Raw genomic sequence first — 26,483 nt, forward strand, 5'->3', positions numbered from 1 at the left:
TTCGCCTTTGATTCTTCCCTGCATTCCACCTTTGGTGGATTTGGGTCCACAACACAAATCCGTTGTAGGCTGACACATCCAGCATATTGTAGAACAATACCACTGGCCATCTCCTGGTCATGCGCTGGCATGTATAGGTGGCAGTCAGCTTGTCCAGGTTGTCCACCCTCCTTTGTTTTATTGTAATCCAAAATAATGATGGGCTTTTTCTCTTTTGCTGATGACACAGCAGTGTCCTTGTGGAGTGTGGACATGAGTATCACACTCCGTTTTTTTTTTGGACAATATGACACAATAGTGGTTGTGTCTGTAAAGGCAAATTTTGAAGACAGTGGTGCCCTGTTCTTCAAATTCACAATTTCAGCGGGCAGCTCAGGTTTATTTTTTGATAGTGCCCACCATGGTGAGCTTTCGCCTCAGAAGTTCCTGTCCAAGATCAAAACTTGTAAAAAAATTGTCACATGTAATATTGTGTCCGCGCAGTCCAGTTGTCAAGTCGAGGACTACACGTCTTCCCTGGTTCCTCTCAGGGATGCCACTTTCAGGTTTTCCTGTGTAAATTTGCATGTTCCAAGCATAGCTTGTTCTTGCATCACAGGCTGCCCAGATTTTATCCCGTATTTGGCTGGCTTATTGGGCATGTATTGCGGAAAGGGCATCTTCCCGGAAAGGCACAAGAGCTCGCTCTACGGTAACCTCTGGCCCTGGATTGAACATCAAAGGCAGGCGCTGCACCCATCTCTCCCAGACATCCCTTATGGGAGCAAGCTTGTCACGTCTTGCTCTCATGTCTCGGTTGTCAAACCTGAGGACTCGAGATCATGTGGAAGCTCTTCAGTGACATCGCGGCCGAAAAATATTTCTGCCTGTTGCTGTGTCCCAGAGACTGGCTGTGGCCTCATTGCTGGATCGGTATACTCCAGCAAGAAGAAGAATTCCAATATAAGCATCCAGGAATTCTTCATCAAAGTCAATCCATGTGTCTCCGTAGACTTTTTGTCCTTCTAGGTTTGTCATGTCAAGTATTATTTTTTTCAGCGATGATGGCATGAACTGTTCAAAACTTGTTTTGATGTCACTTATCCTTGTTATGGCAAACCTTGTGACCCCAGGAGTCATTCTGATGATATTTTCAGCAGCTGCCCTGCCAGTTGTCCTGCGAGTCTCGACAGGTGGTACTAACCTCCAGGAGATGCTGCCATTCTTGGACTGTAGTACTTCAGCTGGTGGGGAAACTGCTTCAGAGGTGATCTCCTCCTCAGACTCTGTGTCTGTGTCTTCTGACTGACACTCCACAATGTCTTCCTCCTCTGAGTCCACCTCATCAGTGTCACTGTGCCACTCTGTAACTTGTCCTTCAGCTAGGATATGATCCAGAGCTTGGAGTGCTGTGAATCTGGCCATTTTTACCTCTGCAAATTAGATGCTTTCTCTCCAGTCACAATCACCAAACTGAACTGGTCTGGGTCTGTTTTGTCTGGGCTGTCTCTGTTTTTTTACTCGGGAGGTGTGAAGAGATAAGCCCCTGACTACAGCTCGGGGATGGGAGAGGCCTGCTACCTGACAGAGTTGTGTGGGGGTGTGGGGGGGGCCAGAGTGAGCTGAGAGTGTGTTTATACTGGAACTTAAGTTTGGCCAGTATTTATTGTTTTATGATCTCTTATTGTACCCTGGGTCGTGGCCGACCCGGTAAGACCACAGGCAGTGAATTTCTGATTAGAGAAATAATTTACCTTTTTTTTTTTTTGTTTAAATGGAAGTTTCAGAAAAATGGAAAAAGCCTTGATGCAGTAAACAAAATGTATGTGGTACTTTTATGCATTTAAAACTTGAAAACGGGTCGGTACCGACCCTAGGGTAATAGTAGGGTTAATACTATTATGGACTACACAATGGGGTGACCCAGTGACGCAGTCGGTAGCGCTGCTGTCTCGCAGCAAGGTGACCTGGATTCGATTCTCGGGTCCACCCTGCGTGGAGTTTGCATGTTCTCCCGGTGTCTGCTTGGGTTTCCTCCGGGTGCTCCGGTTTCCTCCCACAGTCTATCTATCTATTATATAGCGTCTTTCACTTCTATCTATCTATCTATCTATCTATCTATCTATCTATCTATTATATAGTGCCTTTCAAACAACTCACCGGTGATGTTTCATGATGGGTTATGCTCTTTTTATTTTGGAGCGGTTTAATGAAGTTGGAACTTGTTGACAGTTAAGAATTTCAGAAGATGAGTTGCGGATTATTAAGAAACTCAGATTTCTGTCTTAACCGGGTTATTGACCTTAAGCCGGGACGATTGGAAGGAAACTCAAAATGTCCAGGAAGAGTTGGGGGTGCCAGCCGGTTCACCCATCTTTATCCAAATGTAAATAAATTTAGACAAAAAGAGCGCTCAATGGCATATAAAGAGGTAATCTATATTTATATCTATTATATATATATATATATATATATATATATATATATATATACTGTGGTGGGCTGGCGCCCTGCCTGGTGTTTGTTTCCTGCCTTGTGCCCCGTATTGGCTGGGATTGGCTCCAGCAGACCTCCATGACCCTGTACTTAGGATATGGTGGGTTGGATAATATATATATTAGAACATTAGAACACTCTGGACGAGAACAGGCCATTCAGCCCAACAAAGCTCGCCAGTCCTATCCACTTGTTTCCTTCAAGAAAACATCAAGTCGAGTTTTGAAAGTCCCTAACGTCTTACTGTCTACCACACTACTTGGTCGCTTGTTCCAAGTGTCTATCGTTCTTTGTGTAAAGAAAAACTTCCTAATGTTTGTGAGACATTTCCCCTTCACAAGTTTCTAGCTGTGTCCCCGTGTTCTTGATGAACTCATTTTAAAATACAAGTCTCGATCCACTGGACTAATTCCCATCATCTTTTTAAACACTCAATCATGTCACTTCTTAATCTTCTTTTGCTTAAACTGTAAATTCTCAGCTCTTTTAACCTTTCCTCATAACTCATCCCCTGTAGCCCTGGAATCATTCTAGTCGCTCTTCTCTGGACCTTTTCTAGTGCTGTTATGTCCATTTTGTAGCCTGGAGACCCAAACTGCACCCAGGAGTCCAGAAGAGGCCTCACCAGTGTGTTATAAAGCTTTAGAAGAACCTCCTGTGACTTGTACTCCACAGGTCAAGGCGCTATATAACCTGACATTCTGTTAGCCTTCTTAATGGCTTCTGAACACTGTTGGGAAGTTGATAGCTTAGAGTCCACTATGACTCCTAAATCCTTCTCATAAAGTGGATTCTCGATTTTCTGACCACACATTGTGTATTCAAACCTCACATTTTTACTTCCTATGCGTAATTCTTTACATTTACTGACATTAAATTTCATTTGCCACAAATCTGCCCAAGCCTGTCTGCTATCCAAGTCCTTCTGTGATGATATAACGGATTCCAAATTATCTGCTAATCCACCTCTCTTGGTATCATCTGCAAACTTAACCAGCTTGTTACTTATATTCCTATCTAAATCATTTATATATATTAAATATATATATATATATATATATATATATATATATATATATATATATATATATATATATATATATATATATATATTGTCACACATACACATGGGAGGCAGCTAAAGGGACTAAATGAGAGTAATTCCATGCCAAACCAGGAGGTGGCAGAGTACACTGACTCATGGGAAATTCCGCCTGGCCCTGATGTTGTCACTTCCATTTTTTCCGGGCTGTGGATGATGTCATTTCCGGGTACAACGATGTCACTTCTGGTTTGTTGGGCCCATTGGATGATGTCCCTTCCTGTATAGAACCCATGGAAGAAGAGCCTTTTGATGATGTCATGAGCCTATGGAAGAGGACCCTTCTGCTTCCGGCTTTGATGACTTCATTTCCCTTTCTGGCCTTTACAGGGCCATATTCAAACTAACTTGGCAGTTCAATCTTGGACTCTGATCTGTGCACATCAGTGCGATCAAAATTTGCATCCAGGGATTATTATACGGGTGGCTGCCCCAAACTTTTCTATGGCCCTCGTCTCTGATTTTCATGGTAATTGCTATATAAAATCTAACGTATGTCTGTCTGTCCACTTTTCATGAGAGAACTACTTCACAGATTTGTGTTTTTTTTTTGTTGTTGTTATTTTTTTTGACCGTATCTTGTTTTGTTGTCACTTATTCTCTAATATTATTGCCTAATCTTAATTGTTTCTTTTGTCTTGTAACGTTTTCCTTGTCATCTTGTAAAGCACTTTGTATCTTCATTGTTGTATGAAAATGTGCCATAGGAAGAAATGCTGTTGTTGTTGTCATCTTTGGGTTGCACTCCAAGCACCATGTCTAGCGAAGACCACCATGTAATTATTTGGCGCACTCCTTTACCCAAGACGACTTGCAACTTTTGAGGTACACTCTGTTTCATTTCTTTTGTTTGTCAAGTAGGGGTACAGGCCAGGCGACACGACTTGCTCAGGTCACACAGTGGGATTTGAACACGTTAGACCCCGATGGCCTCTACTGACTCGCTCACAGTCTGTCTGCCGGTCACACTGGCTCTGGGCTCACACCACAGAGCATCGTGTGCAAAAGTATGGAAAAATAAATAATGGTGATTAGAAACTCACACATGCACACTGACAGAGGCATCACAAAGCATTTCAGTTTAAAACGCTTGCACAGATGGCGCTGCTTATCTCTTCTCAAGATCTCGAGCAAGTTCGGCAAATCATCCAGGCGAGATTATTGGAATGCTCTGCACGCGGGAATCAGTCTGGCGGCATCGTCTCACTTGCAGCGTGGGTAAAAGCAGCGACCCGACTACTGACCGAAACCGAGGAGCGGGACCCCTCCAATCCGCCCCCCTGTCAACTGTAGGATACAGGGTGTCACATACATGCACATGGGAGGAAGCTAAAGGGCTTAAATGAGAGTAATTCCGAGCCAGACTGGGATGTGGCAGAGTGCACTGACCCTTTTTCTTGCTTTTCTGCAGACTGTTCACGGGAAAATTCCACCTGGCCCTCTTGACGTCAATTCTGGTTCCGACCCCTTTGACGTCACTTCCGGGCCCCGAGCCTATGGATGAAGACCCTTCCAGCTCCAGCCCCTTTGACGTCACTTCCTATACTGGCCTTTAAAAGCTGCCACCTTTCCTCTGTCCCCCTCAGTTCTGTCCGGGACTCTGATCTGTACACATCAGTAGATCAGTTTATTCAAATTTACAGCCAGGAAACAAAATACGGGTGGCTGTCCCAAACCTGGCTATGGCTCTTTGTTGAGTTTTTGACAAGAGTTACTTTTTTCTTTTTTACAGCCAAAATGGCAGGCCCCCTTTTTTACTTTCTCATAGGGAATTATTGGAATCGTCCAAAAATTCGATTTCGAGATCTTGATGAATCTCAACGTTTTAGACCTCCCTGAGTACGAAAATACTACTTTTGCAGTGATGTCTGTGGGTGTGTGTGTGAACACAATAACTTGTGTGCGCTTTCATGTAGGTCAACCAAATTTTTCATACAAGTATTCAGTACAAAATTATCAACTTTTGAGCTATTTCCACTAACTGGCAGTGGTACTTTACCTTTTATTGATGCAGCTGCAGATCTGATTTGTTCAACTTTACTTTTATAACAATTGTCAGTCAGTCAGTCATTGTCCAACTCGCTATATCCTAACTACAGGGCCACAGGGGTCTGCTGGAGCCAATCGCACCCAGCACAGGTCGCAAGGCAGGAAACAAACCCCGGGCAGAGTGCCAGCCCACCGCAAGGCACACACACACAACAAGCACACATTAGGGACAATTTAGGATCGCCAATGCACCTAACCTGTATGTCTTTGGGAGGAAACCCACGCAGGCACAGGGAGAACATGCAAACTCCACGCAGGGAGGACCCGGGAAGTGAACCCAGGTCTCCTGACTGCAAGGCAGCAGCGCTACCCACTGCGCCACTGTGCCGCCCATTCAATGTATTATTCCTTTGATTTGATTTGTTGTGGATGATTCTTTAATGGACATAATGGACTCACACCACGGAGCATCTCAGTTCGGCAACCTCCTCTGCCAAGTAGGAATGTTCCACTCCATTCCTGGACACACACCTCAGAAAGACCCCCAGCTCATCTAATTTGCTGATCTGTTGAGAACATCTGACAAAGACGTGATGCAGAGTTCCAAACGGATTACTCGACGCTCCCGAGATCCTTGACTGTGTGGAGATTGCACTTCCTGCTTGGGTGTCCATTTTTCCTCCAGTCGTTGTGTTCTTCAGGCTGACTGTAAATGGACCGGTGTGAGTGGGTGTCGCTACGGTGGGGTCAGTGATTAAACAGACTGTGGACCACCAGGGCACGTCCAGCCACCCTAACCCGACACAGACAGGCAGAGAAACGAGTTGCCACACAACAAACGTTTTATTTTCACAATCCACAGAACCGACACGAATACACAGTCCTTTCCTTCCTGCGTCTCTCCTTTCTCTGTCGCCACCACTCCTCTCCCTTCGTCCACCTCTTCCCGACTCCGGCTCCCCGGATGGAGTGAGGCGGCCCCTTTTATAGGGCATCCCCAGAAGTGCTCCAGGTGCTCCCAGACCTTTCGTGGAAGTGCTGCAGCCCAGGGCTCAAGAACTGTCCAGGCGCCCCCTGGTGGTGGCCACAGGCCCCAGCAGAGTTGAGCTTCTAAGCTCCAAACCCATGGTCCACGCTGGGAACCTAGTTTCCCTCTAGTGTTCAGGGGGTGTTGCCCTGAATATGCCCTCTCCCCGTGTCCTTCCATCCCAGGGGTGTCCCGGCCTGGGCCTGGCCACAGGACCCTTCCCAGAAATCTCGACTTTTGTGTGGAAAGCTGCATGCACACATTTCGAGGGTCTTTTTATGCGTCTCTTTTTTTAAGGCATGTTCTCCCTGTTTTTGCCCATTTTGTGTGAAAAGAGCCAGAAATGAACATTGTGGACGTGGGAGACGGCAGCACAAAGCAGCAGGAGCACAAAGAGAGACTCTGACGTCTTCTGAATGGTGAGATGGCTATCGCAGGGCTGAATCAATTTCCTTCTTTGTCTTAAACCTTCCATACGGAGACCGGATGACTAATTAGATGACATATTAAGACACAGCAAAGAGTTTAATAACTTTACATAAGCCTTTAATTAAATCAGGATGAGGCACAACATGAAGCCGGACCCTTCTGACTAATACAGATCCAGCTGTTTTAATAGAATCGCCCCCCACTGTAGTCATATTGATTTGTGGCTCACACTTGGGGGAAGACGTGTGTAAAAGTTTGGAAACAGAAATGAAGATTAAAAACTCGCAAATGCACACTGTCAGAGGCATCACAATGCATTTCAGTTTAAAATGACTCGACAAACGGCACAGTTTATCAAGGTCTCAAGTAAGCCCCCCAAATCACCCAGGCAAGATTATCAGTCGGACGTGTCTGTCTCACTAGCAGCTTGGATAAAATGCAGCGGCAGGATTACTGACTGGAACCGAAGAGAGGGACCCCTGTTTTAGTGGCCCTTTGAGTCAACTGTTGGGTACAGTTTAAGGTTCTACTTTTTTATTCTTTTTTAACACCTAAATGGCAGGCGCCCTTTTTACGTAGGGAAAGTACGGGGCTCTTCAAAATGAAAGAGCAGATCTCAAAAATGCATTTTAAGCAAACTGTATAAGACACACGTGTGTTTAGGAGGCAGCTAAAGGGCTTGAGTAAGTGTAATACTACATCAGGCCAGGGGGTGGCGGAGTGTGTTGACAGTCCCTCTCAGTTTCTTGCAGGCCATTCCTGAGATGTCACGTCCAGTCTCAGTGCATCTGATGATGTCACATCCAGTCCTGGCGCATCTGATGATGTCATTTCCAGACCAGATGATGTAATTTCCAGACCAGAAGACGTCACTTTCAGTCCCGAAGACGGCACTTTCAGTCCCGGTGCATCTGATGACGTCACGTCCAGTCCCGGTGCATCTGATGATGTTGTCCACCTCTACCGATCCATCGTCCTGGAATGGTGTCGTTCAGGTAACACCGTACCTCCGAGTGGAAATGAGGCAGGGCACCATCTGAAGTCATTTGAAGTTGGGGAGATTTTGTATGCCGCTCGGAAATTTGCTTGTGACGAGGGTGGCTGTTTGTGGAACTGTCCACGGAATTCACGTTGCTCGTGCACGTTGGACTTGCACTGCGGCACACAAAATGATTTCTCTTGTGGTGTTGTCGCCATTTTACTATAAACAAGAAGCAGCGCTTGGTGGCATTCACTGGCACTTTCAGGTGGGCTTTTAAACTTTGAACTTTCCTCTGTCCAGTGATGTGCGGAATGTGTTTCTGTGTCTTTATACAGTTTGTTTGAAATACGTTTTTGAAATCTGCTCTTTCATTTTGAATAGCCCTGTATCGTAATCGTCCAAAAATTCGATTTCGAGATTTTGATGAATCTTGACATTTTAGACCTCCCTCAGTCTGAAAATACCATTTTTGGAATTATGTCTGTGTGTTTGTGTGTGTGTGTGTGTACGTAAACACGATAACTTAAGTATGCTCTCACAATTTTGCATACAAGTATTAGGTACAAAACGTAGATTTCTGTCAACTTTTGGGCAATTTCCACTAACTGGAAGATTATTCATGCAACTGCTGAGTCTGATTTGTTCAGCTTTACTTTTATAATAATTGTTCCATATATTATTAATTTGATTGATTTGTTGTTGTTGGTTCTTCAACGTACATTTCCCTATTATAAAAGGAAATCTTGAGACGAGACATTTTCCAAGAGATTTTTTCAAGTCCCGTGAGATGAGACTTTGGACATGAGATTTTTTTCAAGTCCCGCCCTCCTCTCAACCATATTCAACCACGCCCACGGTCCTCTCTCCTCTCATTGGTGTGAATGCTTTTGTCAGACTCAGTTCCTGCTCTCTCAGCTCTTATAGATTTTAATGTTTTCCTCACTTTAAGTTCCCAATTAAAGAAGACGTATTATGTCCAAATCTTATTGACGAATTTCATCCAGATGAGTTATCAACTGTAAAAATGAGTACACAGGCATTCCTAACACCAAGAAACGATGAAGTCAAACGAATTAACGTGAAAATTTTGGATCGGTTACACGGCAAATTGGTTACCATATATGCTCCAATAAACACCAAATCTCTTATTGTCGCCGGTCTCTAATAAGCGCTGAGCTTCAGAGGGGACATGGCCAAATAGTAGCCAGTCTCTAACAGTAACTGGGTCTTTGATATTTGCCTACTAGCGTACACTGTATCTTTATAGACGTGTGTAATACATGTGCATGTCAGCACGTTGCATATATAAGAAATACAGATATACCGGTTTCTAAAACTGCTTCATTTTCATGCCGGATTGACCACGAAGCAGACATTTGCACGCACCTTCACAATGTCTGATGGTCACATGCATCATGTCTGCATGGGATGAAATCTCAAATGAAATGATTCGGGAATCTTTCAAAAATTGTGGCATCACCAATTCTACTGACGGCAGTGAGGATTCATTAATTCATTGTCTTCCATTGTTTTGAAGGAAGAGAGAAATTGTCGGCGGCAAGAATTCAAAGCGTCGTGACAAAACCTGGAAGAAGAGGAAGACGATAGCGAACTGGACAACAACGAAGCCGTCATTGCAGATTCGGACGACGAATAGCAGCGAAAGGTACAGAAAGACATTGCCATTTATCTTTAATAGTCTTATGCAGCATGTGAAATTCAAATAAAGTAGCTGTTTGTAATATTAGCTGATATTTTTGTGTACCTACCTGTACTGACACACGCAACAAAATATTGCATTCTGAAGGTTTTTGTTAATAATGGCCGGCAGCCGGTCTCCATTAAGTGCCGGGAGCCGAGGCTAGTTTTGCAAATAAACGCCGTGGGCCTCTATTGGAGCATATATGGTAAATGCGTATCAATAGACTCTGCTGAAACAGTTGGTGATGGTGCGGAAAATGAAAACATCAACTTACAATATCATGAAGAATATCTACAACCGTTAACACTGTCTGGTCTTTCAGCGCACGAATTACTGTAGGAAGAAGGATGTATTCAAGAAAGGTAATGTAGTCCATCTTCACTAATGACATTAGACACCAAAGGAGATCTTGATATGCCATTCGTATTAAAACATTTACAGTTTCCTGTTAGATATCACTTTTGCAAAGACAATTAACAAATCACAGGGACAAATATTTGAAAAAGTCATTTTAATTAATAGAGAGAAAGAAACGAAATTCACTCACGGGCAGTTATATGTTGCATTGTCACAATGAAAGTCCAAACACAGAATCAAAATTCAAGGCGATATTGATGGAAATTTAATTTAAAAAAATTGTTTTTGATGCAGTTTTACAGTAAAAGTGTAAGTGTAAAAAGTATTTGTGTGTTAATTTCAAAGCCAAATAGAATTAAATCGTAGTAAGCAATGAATACCTCTAACGCAACATTTTTTAATATGGTTAATTACTCGCTGTAATGTAAAATAGTTTGTTCTATTATGCATATGCAACAAATCCCCTGAAAATAACAATCTATTTAAATTGTACATATGCATACCTCATATGCAAGTGGCAGAAACACAAAGTGGCTAGCGTGTAGCGCCAGGCCCAGGGGTTGGCAAGCAAAGCGAGCAGGGGGGCAAAGCCCCCTACTATATAAAGATATAATCTTTGTCTTTCGGTTTACTCCTCAAATATCCATTCCCATATCTGAGTGCACGAGAAAGTCGAGGGGAGAGCACTCCCGATTTTTACAGCTGAAATCAGATGTTCCCATCCACTATTGTGGAATTCTGTCAAACTCACTTTATAACTCGGTGAACTGGCCGAGCGCAGGTTCAAACAGAACAAATGACAAATATACGGGACACCCGTCGGGTAGACCCTTTGAATTCCCTGATGTTTCTCTAGTGCTTTTTTTGGCACCACTTAACATAAACCCCCCTCAGGGTACAAAACAGAATATAAATTCAGCTTTTAAATCTAGCTGTAGTAACAAAGGGAGGCTTTCCGCAGAGCTCTCACTCATCAGCAGGCGGTCTCAGAAAAGACCCCTCAGTGGAGGCAGCCGGGATTTTTTATAATGTGAGGCCCAGAAGAGGTGGAGCTAAATTCTTTCAGTGGAAGGGTTCTGGTAGCTGCGGGGAGAAAAGGAGACCCAGTTAGTGACAGCGCCCCCTCTTGCCCCGGTGGGTTACCATTTACTTCAAATGGCAATGTCAATGTCAATTTATTTATATAGCACATTAAAAACAACCTGTGGTGAGCTGGCGCCCTGCCCAGGGTTTGTTTCATGCCTTGTGCCCTGTGTTAGCTGGGATTGGCTCCCGCAGACCACCTTGACCCTGTAGTTAGGATATAGAGGGATGGATAAATAACGCATCTGTGTAAGTCGTTGGACATCCTCTCTTGTTTAATCTTGTCATCCTAATTGTTATTTGAGTTGTTCTTGCTGTCTATTCGTGCACATAATCGGGGTCTGGTGACAGAATTTTGCAGTGTGTGCTTTGGAATGACAAATAAAGGGAACCTTAAAGCATAAACCTAAAGCTGCCCGTCGGGACACACTGAGTTAAACTTTTATTTTTATGATTTTAGTCGGAATTACTACAAAATGGCATGGCCCTCTCAGATCAAAGATGAACTGTTCTAAAACTGGACTGATAAATCTCTTCTGTGAGGCCGCCATGACTGTTCCCCGTCTGCTAATCAAAGCCCGAGTCAGGCTAATTTTATAGCAGGTTTCCTTCATGCAGTTATATAACAGGAAGAGTTTGACAGCTCAAGTTAACTCAACACTTCATTTCTTTTTTGTGTGCTTCCAAGATAGCCGTGGGGGACAGACGGGTGGCCCATTATGAAGAAACACTTGGATAGAACTGTTGCCCGGGTGCTGCAGAATATTCCAGAGAGTCCTGATCTGAAAGCTCGTCATTAGATACGGGGGTCTTCCCAGACTGCTATAGTTAAACCTCTACTCAAGAAAAATAATCTCGACTTCTCTGCTTTTGAAAATTTTAGCCCCATTTCTAACCTGCCATTCTTAAGTAAAATTCTAGAGAAGGCAGTCGTTATGCAGCTAAATGACCACCTTAATAAACCTGCTATTCTTGATAAGTTTCAGTCGGGTTTCAGAACAAATCACAGAACAGAAACTGCACTCGTTAAAGTAATAAATGCAGACAGAGGACGTTTATCTGTTCTCATCCTCTTAGATCTGGGTGCCGCGTTTGACACCAGTGATTCATAATATTCTTAGAAATCACCTTAGTCAATAGGTGGGCCTCTCTGGCAGGGTCTTAAATTGGTTTGAATCCTACCTGGCAGGTAGAAAATTCTTTGTTAGTTGTGGTAATTATGCTTCAAAGACATATATAGATATTCTATATGGTGGTCCACATGGGTCTCTCCTGGGTCCGCTGCTCTTTTCGATTTATATGCTTCCGTTAGGTCAGATTATCTCTGGGCATTACGTGACTTACCATAGCTCTGCTGATGACACACAGCTGTACTTATCAATAGCACCTGATGACCCCGACTGTTGTTTCACTAACACAATGTCTGACTTGTGTTTCTGAATGGCTGAGCAGTAATTTTCTCAAGTTAAATAAAGAAAAAACTGAAATTTTAGTGATTGGCAATAATGGATATAATGAGGTTATTAGAAATAAACTTGATGCATTGGGATTAAAAGTCAAGACAGAGTTAAAGAATTTAGGGGTAACTGTTGACTCTGACCTGAATTTTAAATCACATATTCATCAGATCACTAGAACAGCATTTTTTCACTTAAGAAATATAACAAAAGTTAGACCTCTTATATCATTGAAAGATGCTGAGAAATGAGTTCACGCTTTTGTTTTCAGTCGACTAGATTACAGTAACGCACTCCTCTCAGGATCAACCAAAAGAGACATCAATCGACTTTAATGAGTGCAGAATGGAGCTGCTAGAATCCTAACTAGGAAAAGAAAATCCGAACACATTTCTCCAGTTTTGATGTCACTACACTACACTTTGCCTACGACGAATACTTTATAATTTGAGGAAATTACTACTCATCCATTCAGAAACACAAGTGAGACATTTGGGGTCAGTGAATCAAGAGAGTCGGGGTCATCAGGTGCTATTGATAAATGCAGTCGTGCGTCATCAGCAGAGCTGTGTTAGCTCATGTTATGCCCCGAGATAATCTGACTTAATGGAAGCATATAAATCAAAAAGAGCAGCACACCCAGGAGAGGCCCTTGTGGACCACCATATAGAATATCAGGGGTCTTCGAAGTATAATGACCACAGCTAACAAAAAAAATTCTACCTGCCAGGTAGGATTCAAAACAATTTAATACCCTGCCAGAGATGCCCACCTATTGACTAAGGTGATTTCTAAGAATATTCTGATCAATGGTATCAAAAGACAAGCAGGAGTTAAGTTACAACTTTAAATAATGTATTATTGATAACTAGCCAACTCGCGGCGTAGCATACGCCACATAATCAGGCCGCTTTTTAAATGATTTTTAAGAACAGAGGAAAAAATAAACATTTGAAAAATCCGTAATTTAATAAACCACCAAGAAAAGTAACATTGCAACAATGCACGCTACGAACCAACATACAATTGTCCGTGACTGAAAACCGGAGGAGCGTCATCGCGCTTTCTCCTTCCAAAGCGAAGGACGGGGTTGAACGGCGCTCATTCAGTACGCACTGCCCGCTTATGTGCCCGCCCCCAACTCCCTACCTGTGTACAGTCCACACGCACCTGTGAGTCACGTTGACTGGTAATTTTCCAAACACCGTCTCAGTCGGTTTCCACGTTGATTTTTCATTGTTCTTTGCGGTTCCGGCTGCTTTTTTTTTATATATAATCCACCAAGTCACCTGACCATGGGGGGCTTTACAAAGGGCAGGGACATAATCAGTGCGAGCGTATGACCCGCACGTACTGGGAATTTCTCGTTCGTGGGGAACAATTGTAAGCCACGGTCTCCATCACGAATGGGGTTCAACGGCTTACCCACGCCGGGTAGACACGCTGATCCATTCAGTGTAGCGCGTGCAGTACCGGACATACAAGTGCATCACAGACCTGTTAATGCTCAATCTCACGTGGCTGAAAGCCACTTGTCCCTCTAAGAATTTGGACGCCGACCACTGTTATGTCGTGTAACTATTTAGCAGGCGGGAGTCTCGTTCGTTTTCGAAAATAACCAGCCAAATCGCTCCACCAACTAAGAACTGCCATGCACCACCACCCACAGAATCGAGAAAGAGCTATCAATCTGTCAATCCTGTGCGTGTCCGGGCGGGTGAGGTTTCTTGTGTTGAGTCAAATGAAACGAAAGGCTCCACACCTGGTGGTGCCCTTCCGTCAATTCCTTTAAGTTTCAGCTTTGTAACCATACTCCCCCCTGAACCCAAAGACTTTGGTTACCCGGTTGGCTGCCTGGCGGGTCATGGGAATGACGCCTGTTTGGTGAAGCAGGTGAGATGGTAATGAAACAGAGGCACAGGGCTTATTGGTTTTTAAAGACTGCTTCCTTCATTGGGTTTTAACCAATGCATGGAACGAACCAACACACAATCGTCCGTGCGGCGCTCAGGGAGGAAAGGAGGACATCCACTCCGCTCCCTCTGTCATGCTAGTCTGCTGATTTCTCGTTCAGTATACACTGCCTGCTCATGTGCCCACCTCCAGCTCGTCACTCGAGTCGTTGTCGTCTTTACACAGTCCAGATACACCTGTGACTCACGTAGACTTTTCATTGCTCTGTGCGGTTTTGGCTGCCTTTCTATATATAATCCACCAAGACACCCGACCACAGTGGGAGGGGGGTGTGTACAAAGTGCAGGAGTATCTAAGAAGACGCATGTTTGTCACGGATGCGAATTGCTGTATGTAGCGTGTAAAACAGTTTGCTATGGTGCATGCGGTCGTGCGTCGTAACTGAAAACTCGTTTTTTAAAGACTGCTCACTTCATAGTGTTTTAACCTCAGTTGTAAAGGAACGTTTTAAGGATCCCATGGGATACCCTCAAACAGTTTTACCCGCATATGGCGATTCACCTCCGCGAGAAACATGCCTCTATTAATAGTCAACATGGGTCGGAACTGCATGTGACCTCTACGACAGACGAATATAAATGACACCGGTTTTTCTGTGTCCTCGTGTCCTCGTTGGTGGGCGTGGCTCTGTGAGTTGTTGTTGTATCCAATGGTCTTGGAGTTGGTGGGCGTGGCTCCTTCCTGCGTGCGCCATAGGTGTCTCACTTGTCGGCGGCTTAGTGAATCCACGCCCCTTCCGCTGTGCTTTCCATGGTTGTCTTGCCTTAGTGAATTATATATATAGATATTCATAAAATGGAGCCCTGCAGGAGTCCAAGGCACCACTGCAACCCAGGGGAGATAATGCTCTGGATACACTCCCTCCCTCCGGTCCCTCCAGTATAAAGGCGTCCCCCTGCTCAAGTAGGCACATGTACAGGCCCGTCTTAAGTTTGCCAGGGAACATCCGGGCCTGTACGTGAGCCTTCCTGAGCAGGGGTACCTTGCGGGTGCTGTAAGATTTCAATCCATTACAGCGTAGTGTGTTACCAATGGTGTTCTTGGTGACTGTGGTGGTCCCAACTGCCTTCAGATCATTAATAAGCTCCTCCAGTGTAGTTTTGGTCTGATCCCTCGCCCTTCTCTTTTTCATTCTCACCCCATGAAGTAAGATCTTGCATGGAGCTCCAAACTAAAGGAGATTTATGGTAATTTTATATTTCTTCCATTTTTCTGAATAATCACACCAACAATTGTCACCTTGTCAACAAGTTTCTTGCTGATGCTCTTGTAGCCCACACCAGTCTTGTCCTTGTCATCCTTTGACAGCTCTTTGGTGTTGCCCACGGCGGTGGAGAGGATTCTTTGGACAGGTGGTCTTTATACACATCAGGAGTTAAGATCAGGAGTATCTGTTATTGATTGATTGATTGATTGATTGATTGATTGATTGATTTGTAATCGCCAATCAGTGGGAGCCAGATTTCTGGCTGGGTTGTAGGGGATCAAAACCTTATTTCTTTCAATGACATGCCAATCAATTTATAACTTTTATCTCTCCCCATTAAAATGAAACTAACATAAAAATTAGAGACTGTTCATTTCTTTGTAATTGAGCAAACTTACCAATTCAGCAGGGGATCAAGAACTTATTTCCCCCACTGTATACAGTGCATCTGGAAAGTATTCACAGCGCACCAGTTTTTTCACATTTTGTTATGTTACAGCCTTATTCGAAATTGGATTAAATTAATTTTTTTCCTCAGAATTTTACACCCAACACCCCATAATGACAACATGAAAAAAGTTTACGTGAGATTTTTGCACATTTATTAAAAATAAACAAACTGAGAAAGCACCTGTACATAAGTATTCCCAGCCTTTGCCATGAAGCTCCAAATTGAGCTCCGGTGCATCCTGTGTCCCCTGATCATCCTTGAGGTGTTTAATTGGAGTCCACTTGTGGTCAATTCAGTTGATGTGACATGATTTGGAAAGGCACACACCTGTCTATAGAAGGTCCCACAGTTGACTATTCATGTCAGAGCACAAACCAAGCATGAAGTCAAAGGAATTGTCTGCAGACCTCTGAGACAGGATTGTCTTGAGGCACAAATCTGGGGAAGGTTACAGAAACATGTCTGCTGCTTTGAAGGTCCCAATGAGCACAGTGGCCTCCATCATCTGTAAGTGGAAGAAGTTTGAAACCACCAGGACTCTTCCTAGAGCTGGCCGGCCATCTAAACTGAGCGATCGGGGGAGAAGGGCCTCAGTCAGGTAGGTGACCAAGAACCCGATGGTCACTCTGTCAGAGCTCCAGAGGTCCTCTGTGGAGAAAGGAGAACCTTCCAGAAGGACAACAATCTCTGCAGCAATCCACCAATCAGGCCTGCGTGGTAGAGTGGCCAGACGGAAGCTACTCCTTAGTAAAAGGCACATGGCAACCCGCCTGGAGTTTGTCAAAAGGCACCTGAAGGACTCTCAGACCATGAGAAACAAAATTGAGACATGAGACAAAGATTGAACTCTTTGGTGTGAATGCCAGGCGTCACGTTTGGAGGAAACCAGGCACCGCTCATCACCAGGCCAATACCATCCCTACAGTGAAGCATGGTGGTGGCAGCATCAGGAACTGGGAGACTAGTCAGGATAAAGGGAAAGATGACTGCAGCAAAGTACAGAGACATCCTGGATGAAAACCTGCTCCAGAGCGCTCTTGACCTCAGACTGGGGCGACGGTTCATCTTTCAGCAGGACAACGACCCTAAGCACACAGCCAAGATATCAAAGGAGTGGCTTCAGGACAACTCTGTGAATGTCCTTGAGTGGCCCAGACTTGAATCCGATTGAACATCTCTGGAGAGATCTTAAAATGGCTGTGCACCGACGTTTCCCATCCAACCTGATGGAGCTTGAGAGGTGCTGCAAAGAGGAATGGGCGACACTGGCCAAGGATAGGTGTGCCAAGCTTGTGGCATCAGATTCAAAAAGACTTGAGGCTGGAATTTCTGCCAAAGGGGCATCGACAAAGTATTGAGCAAAGGCTGTGAATACTTATGGACATGGGATTTCTCAGTTTTTAAATTTTTAATTAATTTGCAAAAACCTCAAGTAAACTTTTTTCATGTTGTCATTATGGGGTGTTGTGTGTAGAATTATGAGGAAAAAAATGAATTTAATCCATTTTGGAATAAGGCTGTAACATAACAAAATGTGGAAAAAGTGATGAAGCGCTGTGAATACTTTCCGGATACAGTGTATATAGTAAATGCTCAAGAGAGACACGAGAAAGTTTTGGGGGTTCAACCCTGCATATTCAAAATATCTTTGGGAAAAGAAAACACAAAGTACAATACAATGCAATACAATTTATTTTTGTATAGCCCAAGGCCTTGCCTTTTGACAGCCCCCCAGCCTTGACTTTCTAAGAAGACCAAAATAAAAACCCTTGTACAGAAAAAAATGGAAGAAACCTTGGGAAAGGCAGTTCAAAGAGAGACCCCTTTAAAGGTAGGCTGGGTGTGCAGTGGGTGTCAAAAAGAAGGAAGTCAATACAATACAATACACAGAACAGAACACAAGTCATCCTCTATACAGTATGAAAATAAAAATATTACATGTACAGAGCAGAATTTAGCAGTAGACAATATCCCATAATATGACTTGGATTTGATCAGAGTCCTGGAGACCTCAGCCATCAAGCTGCCTCCCCCATTTGGCCATTCCACGGCTGAGTCAGCACTGGGCCAGCCAATCCGATGAAAGGACCCCTTTATCCAATGATTCATCTGATCCTCCATCAGAGATGACTTTAGGCAAGCAGAGCAACTTTTCAGGTGGGCAGTGGCACCAAGTGTCACATTTGAGTACCAAGAAGAGAAACAGAACAGGTGAGGGTTAGTATCAAATTCTAACAGTCATGTTACTTCTGTTTTAGTGCTAATGACTAACAACTGAGATGCAGTCTGTACAGTTAATCAGCAGCTCTAGTCAGGGTGTGCTAAACTGAAGTCGTGAGTCTTCAGCCGGGATTTAAAGGTTGAGACCGAAGGGGCATCTCTTATAGCAGCAGACCACTCCACTGTTTAGGGCAGGGGTCCTCAATCCCAGGCCTGGAGGGCCGCAGTTACTGCAGGTTTTAGTTCTAACCCGGTTGCTTAATTAGAAAGCAATTCTTGCCAATAATTTAATTTCTTGGTTTGTTAGTGCTTTAATTCTGCCATGTCAGGTCATTCTCATATCATAGATTTTCTTCCCCTTTCTAAGGATATCATCCAAATGATTTGAAGGGTAAAATGGAGGAGTAATTCTCAGTCCTTCACTTTTTTCTCTTCACTTTCTTTCCAAGCATTTAATTAAACCCAATACTGTGTGATAAACACAAACAGGTGTAAATGGAAATAAGCTAAATGGAGAAATGCTGGTCTCTTTGTCATTTGCATCTTATTGCTAATTAGGAGCAATTAAAAACTGACAATACAGCTGCTTAAGACTAAAATAAGCAATAAGGGTTCAAAATCTTAACGAGCGAGAAAACTAAAGTGAAGCAGAAGTGTTACTTGAGCAATAAGTGCTTCTTATTAAGCAACTGGGTTGGAGCAAAAACCTGCAGCCACTGCTGCCCTCCAGGACCGTGATTGAGGACCCCTGGTTTAGGGGGGTCCTGTAACTAAAAGCTTGACCTCCCACTGCTATTTTATTAATCCTTGAAATCAGAAGCAGACCGGCATCCTGAGATCTTAATGTGCACTCTGGATTGTAAGCTTTTTCCTTACTCTTAGCTGGTTCCTGGATGGGTCAGGAAATCGGCACCTCCACAATGCTGACCATTCAGACTGACTCTCAGCACACAGATCCTCCAATGGACATTAGGGTTGGCAGCATGACACCTGGGGACACAATACAATTCACAGAAGAGAAGACAAGTCATCCTCAATACAATATAGTAGTGCGATAGAAATATTACAAGTACAGAGCAGAATTCGACAGTAGATGATATCTCATACTACGAGTCCTGGAGACCACGGCTATCAAACTGCCTTCCCCTACTGCCCATTCCACAGTTGAGTCAGCTCTGGGCCAGCCAATCCTCTACCCGATGAATCCTGCGATCCATCATCAGAGATGACTTTACCTTAGGCAGGCAAAACAACTTGGCGAGTGGGCAGTGGCACCAAGTGTCACATTTGAGTACCTAGAAGAGAAACAGAAGAGGTGAGGGTGAGTATACAATTCTAACTATCATGTTACTTATGTTTTAGTGCTAATGACTGACAACAGAGATGCATTCTGTACAGTTAATCAGCAGCTCTAGTCAGGGTGTGCTAAACTGAAGTCGTGAGTCTTCAGCCGGGATTCGAAAGCTGAGACCAAAGTGGCATCTCTTATAGTAGCAGGCAGACCAGTCCACAGTTTAGGGGGGTCCTGTAACTAAAAGCTCGACCTCCCACTGCTATTTTATTGATCCTTGAAATCAGAAGCAGACCGGCATCTTGAGATCTTAATGTGCGCTCTGGATTGTAAGCTTTTTCCTTACTCTTAGCCGGTTCCTGGATGGGCCAGGAAATCAGCACCTCCATGATACTGACCATTCAGAGTGACTCTCAGCACACAGATCCTCCAGTGGACCTTAGGACTGGCAGCATGACCCCTGGGGACACAATACAATTCACAGAAGAGAAAACAAGTAATCCTCAATACAATACTATAGTGCAATAGAAATATAACAAGTACAGAGCAGAATTCGACAGTAGATGACATCTCATAATACGAGTCCTGGATACCTCAGCCATCAAGCTGCCTCCCCCTATCGGCCATTCCACAGCTGAATCAGTGCTGGGCCAGCCAATCCTCTACCTGATGATTCCTGCGATCCACCATCAGAGATGACTTTACCTTTGGCAGGTGAACCGTGGCACCGAGTGGCACATTTGAGTACTGAGAAGAGAAACAGAATAGGTGAGGGTGAGTAACAAATTTTAACTATCATGTTATTTATATTTTAGTGCTAATGACTGACAACAGAGATGAAGTCTGTACAGTTAATCAGCAGCTCTAGTCAGGGTGTGCTAAACTGAAGTCATGAGTCTTCAGCCGGGATATGAAAGCTGAGACCGAAGGGGCATCTCTTATAGTAGCAGGCAGACCACTCCACAGTTTAGGGGTTCTATAACTAAAAGCTCAACCTTTAACTGTTATTTTATTAATACTTGAGATCATAAGCAGACCGGCATCCTGAGATCTTAATGTGCGCTCTGGTTTGTAAGTTCAGACAAGTAAGCCTGACCTTGGCCATTTAATGCTTTATATGGTAAAAGGAGGATTTTGAGATCTGCCCTAAACTTAACCGAGAGCCAGTGTAAGGACTTGAGGACTGGGGTTATGTGTTCATATTTCCTCGTTCTTTTAATAATCCTTGCAGCAGCATTTTGGACTAACTGGAGGCTGAATAAAGAACAGTTTGAACATCCAGTTTTCACAGCATTGCAGTAGTCAATTCTTTATTAATATTTTTTTAAACATTTTATTAATGTTATTAAAATCATACAACAGTCCATACATGCATGTCAAGTTTAACAAAACTAGGTTTGAAACAAATCAACCCCGTAGTAGTCAGTCCAACAATAAATAAATGCATGCATTAATTTCTCAGAATCCCACATATTTAGAAAGCGCCTTAACTTCCCAACATTTTAAAGATGGAAGAAACTTGATTTGGACAACTTTGTAAATGACCCGCTAGAGCCAAAGAGAACTCCGAGACGGTGGGCTGATTCAGTACAATTAATGGTGATTCCAGCTGAGTTATATAATGAGAATATATTGTTGCAATCAGCGTCATTCCCTCCAATCACTGGCCATCACACATTTTGCTGCCTCGAATGTTAGACACGTTTCTGGGTATATTTGACCTGCTGATTCTAAAAATGGCCTCAGTTTTCCCCTATCAGCTCTAGTTTTTGAGATACGTACAAAATTAAATTGTATTGTATCGTATTGTATAGAGCGGCAACACTGAGACGACCCCAAACAAGGAATGAATGGTTTAACAGCTGGAGGGAGGCCATTGACATTTCTCACCCCTCATCTGTTTTGTCACTAGTTTTACATTTGGCTACGTTCAGTTTCACTACTGGTAGCATGTGGCCATACCTGGACCTTACAGAGCTGGCACATGTAGTCCAACTTCTCCAGGATGGCACATCGATACGTATCAATCTCAGAAGGTTTGCTGTGTCTCCTAGCACAGGGCATGGAGGAGATTCCAGGAGACAGACAGGCAGTTACTCTAGGAGAGCTGGACAGGGCACCTCGTAGAAGGTCCTTAACTCATCAGCAGGACCCACCGGTATCTGCTCCTTTGGGCAAGGAGGAACAGGATGAGCACTGGCAGAGCCTACAAAATGACCTCCTGCAGTCAGGAAGGCCACTGGTGAGAATGTCTTTGACCAAACAATCAGAAACAGACTTCATGAGGGTGGCCTGAGGGCCCGACGTCCTCTAGTGGGCACCGTGGAGCTCGATTGGCATTTGCCATAAAATAACAGAATTGGCAGGTCGATCACTGGCAGATGAGAGCAGGTTCACCCTGAGCACACATGACAGACGTCAAAGGGTCCGGAGAAGCCGTGGATAACGTTTTGCTGCCTGTCGCATCGTTCAGCATGGCCGGTTTGGTGGTGGGTCAGTGATGGTCTAGGGAGGCATATCTAAGGTTTCTTCCATGTTTTTTTGTAATTCTTAGACAGTCAACGCTGGGGGGCTGGGCCCGTTAAAGCCCATGGGATTTTGGGATATACAAAAATAAGTTGTATTGTATTGTATTTTTAAAAAATCAATCTCTAAATTAGAAATGTTTCATTCGAGTTTTTAGACTCACCGCAGCACAAAGACGACACTGCAAACAATAGTGGAGGATATCAGAACAAATCTGGACAGCAACGGGCCGTCAGTTCTGCTGCTCCTGGACCCCAGGGCTGCTTTTGATACTGCTGACCACCAAGTTCTGCCAGGTAGGTGAAGTGAGCACGTTGGCCTGTCTGGAATTGATTTTAAACTGGTTTAGCCCCTATGGGCAGAGTGGTAGCCTAGAGATCTGTGCCGTTCGAATCCTGTAAATTCCAGAAGTGTCTCTACTCCACTGGACACTCGATCGCGGCCCTCAGCATAGAATTGCTCCGTCCTAGGTATGACGTTAATTTTCATCCAACCCTGCCAGTGGTCCGCCAACTTGCAGGGAACACGTAGGGGTTGGTGGCAGAACTGGCACTCCAGCGACTGTAAAAACCTCACCCTGTCCCACTCCATTCAGACAAGTGTGGTGCTGAGGTGTCACCCTCTGCTCTGCTGCACTCGGGTCCTAATTTGAGATCCTGAGGTACTTCGTCATGTGGTTGGCATGGCAACGCTCTGTAGTCAGCCAATGCTCCCAACCACTTACCTCAGATCCTTGTGGAAGAAACTTTTCTTTTCTTGTATTCCGTAAACACCAAACACTATTGTTAGATCTCCCGGCTGCGGTTCAGATTCTTGTGTTATGTCTGTTTTGTTCATTCTTCATTCTGTTATGTACAGTGCCCTCCATAATGTTTGGGACAGAGAGACATTTTTCCATGATTTCCCACTCTGCACAAATCAAACAATTCAGATGTGATTAAAGTGCAACATTGCAGACTTTCATTTAAGAGGATGTGCAGCCATTTCAGTCCCCGCCCATTTCAGGACACCGTAATGTTTGGGACAATTGGCGTCACAGGGGTTTGTGATTCCTCAGTTAGGTTTCAAGGCTTCATAAGATACCTTGGACTGCTTCTACCCTTTGTGGTCTGCAGTTTCCATTGTTCAGCAAAGAAGACATCATGAGGCTGAAAAAAATAAATAATAAAACCATTGGAGACATCGGTGACACCTTAGAATGACCAAAATCAACTGTTTGGAATGTCATGAAGAAAAAAGAACACACTGGTGGGCTCAGGAATCACAAAGGGACTGGTAGGTGTTATAAAGAGTCCAGACAAACATAAAGGTTTGGGGTTTTTCCGGCCCCGTATACTGTCAAGATGAGTCAAAGTAGAATTGTACATTAATTGTAGGTTCTAACAGAGACTGCCCAAATGGAGGAATGGGGGAAGATTTATAATGAGGGACCGGAAATGAAGAGTGATGCATGCTGGGAAGGAACCAAGATGAATTCTGGGATTGATGACGTCATCAGTATTCAACAGAGGGAGGGCGGAAGTGGTGATGCGGAATCAGGAAATGTTAGCAGGATCGTGGTGGTGGTGCGTCTTTCTTTCAGTAGGATAAAAGAGAGAGAGGTTAGTACTCCACCAATCTCCTCTGGCATGTGCTTTCATGTTCTCGTTTAGGTCCTTCCGCAGCCCCCTACTCGCACGTGCGTGACATAGGCCAAGAAGACCACCACTGCTGATGAAAGAAGAATCCTCACTATGGTCAAGAAAAAGCCCCCCACGCCAGTCCGACTAATCAGAAACAGTCTACAGGGGGTCGACTGTCTGCATGAACAGAAATCCATAGGCCACACTGCATGATGCAAACCACAGTAAGGCTAGATTATAGTTTGTAATAAAGGACTTCAAAGAGCCTGCAGAATTCTGGGAAAGGCCTTGTGGACAGATGAGACAAAGATGAATCTCATCAGAGTGATGACAAGAAGGAACTGCCCGAGGTCCAAAGCAGACCACCTCGTCTGTGCTGGAGGTGTCATGGCTGGGGCATGTGTGGCTGGCACAGGTCCTGGCGCACTTCTCTTCACTGATAGATAGATAGATAGATAGATAGATAGATATGAAAGGCACTATATAATAGATAGATAGATAGATAGATATGAAAGGCACTATATAATAGATAGATAGATAGATATGAAAGGCACTATATAATAGATAGATAGATAGATAGATAGATAGATAGATAGATAGATAGATAGATAGATAGATAGATAGATAGATACTTTATTAATCCCAAGGGGAAATTCACATGATGATGGAACTGCTGATGACACAATGAATTCTGAGGTGTGTAGAAACATCTGATCTTCTCAGGTTTCAGGAAAGGCCTTCAAGCTCACCGGATGGCACTTCACCCAAGAAAATGAGCCAAACAGACTGCTGAGGCCACACTGGAATTTGTCAGATCTAAAAAAAAAAGGAAACTTCTTGAATGGCCAAAGCCATTCACCTGATTTCAATCTATAAGAGCAGGCCTTTGTGAAGCCCAAGGGTGTGTACAGCCACCCTGACCTGACACAGACAGGCAGGACATGGGTTGGCCACACAGCACGCGGTTGGTTTACGTAGGGCAGTGGTTTTTCTTCGCTCCTCACTACAGAGCACAGCACACAAGGAAAAGCACAAAAGTACCAAAGCACAAATATGCAGTCCAGTCCAGAAGCCGTTCCTTCTTCTCCTTGTCCTTCTGCCTCCACCCCTCTACCAGTGAGCTTCGGCCACCTCCTCCTGACTCTGGCTCCTTGAATGGAGTGAGGCGGCTCCTGTTATTCAGGTCTGGGTGGCTCATCAGATTACCTGGAATCACTGCCAGGTATGGTAGAAGTCCACTGTATGGCTCTACAGCTCCCCCTGGTGGCCCCCATGGAGCCATCTCCCAGCGTGCCCTGCGGAATTCCGTGGAGCACTGCCCTCTAGTGTCACAAGGGAGGTATTACCTTTCCCCGGTCCTTCCATTCTGTTAGTGTCCCGAGCCAAGTAATGGCCCGTCACACCTTCCATATGCTGAAGAGAAAACTTAAGGGGACAGGACCCCTGAAACAAGCAGGAGCTGAAGATGGTTGCATGAGAGTCTTGGCAGAGCATCATCAGAAAAGACCCCTCAGCACCTGGCTGTGAATCGCAGACTTCAAGCAGTCATTGCACATGAGGGACATGCAACAAAGTCCTAAATGTGATGGCAGCTTTAACAGGACGTGCCATTGCTGTGTGCTAAACATTATGGCACCCTGAAATGGGGGGCACCATGTAGAAAAGGTGTTGTGTGACCAAAATTTATACAAATCTCCTTAAATTAATGTCTTCAATGTGCACTTGAATCACAATGTCTGAATTGTGGGATTTGTGGAGAAGAGGGATAAATCAAGATAAAATGTATTGTGGAATAAGCACTCTGTTGGCGCCAACCCGACACAGACTGACACCTGAGGCACAAAAATTAACAAAAAGATTTATATTCTTCACCTGTGGGGCACGTCTTCCCCATGTCCCACAGGCACTACACAGTCCCCAAAACTACACAAAAGAAAAACACCACATAACACTCTTCTTTCTCCTGCACTCCTCCAAGGCTGCTTTGTCCTCCTTCTCCTCCTGACTCTGGTGCCCTACATCCAGCTGCACCTCCGGGTGTGGCTGTGCTCCTGCCCAGACAGCCCGTTAAGCCATGCAGCTCCGCCTGGCAGTGGCCATGGAGCCCGACAGGAATGAGCTCCGGTGTTCCAAAATTGAGGCCCCGATGCAACCCAGGGGGGCTGCCACCAAGTGTTCCGGAGGACTGAGCGTGAATCTCATGGCTGCTCTCCAGGGGCGTCCTGGCTGGGCATGGGTCTTTGTGCCAAACATTCTGGAGGGCACCTGATATTATTGTTACTTTTGTTGATTATACAAAAGGAACAAAAAACAGGCAAAGAAAGAACAGCAGGTAAATGAAACCTCTGTGGTTTTATAGGGCGGAGTGCAATTCCAGCTGATGATTGGCAGGAGGCCACACCTCTTGGGGCTCCACCCACAAAACACAGGCAAAGAAATTACAGCCGGTCATTAGAAAATGTAACAACACCACAAATGAATGACTCAACAAAGAACAGAAAGAACATCAAACAAGACTTTGAACCCCAGCCCAGGGGAAGGCCCCCTGCCAGAGATATGCCAGTGGCAGAATGTGAAGCACGGGTTTAT

This window comes from Polypterus senegalus, chromosome 5, assembly GCF_016835505.1.
Source record: "Polypterus senegalus isolate Bchr_013 chromosome 5, ASM1683550v1, whole genome shotgun sequence".
Taxonomy (NCBI): Eukaryota; Metazoa; Chordata; class Cladistia; order Polypteriformes; family Polypteridae; genus Polypterus; species Polypterus senegalus.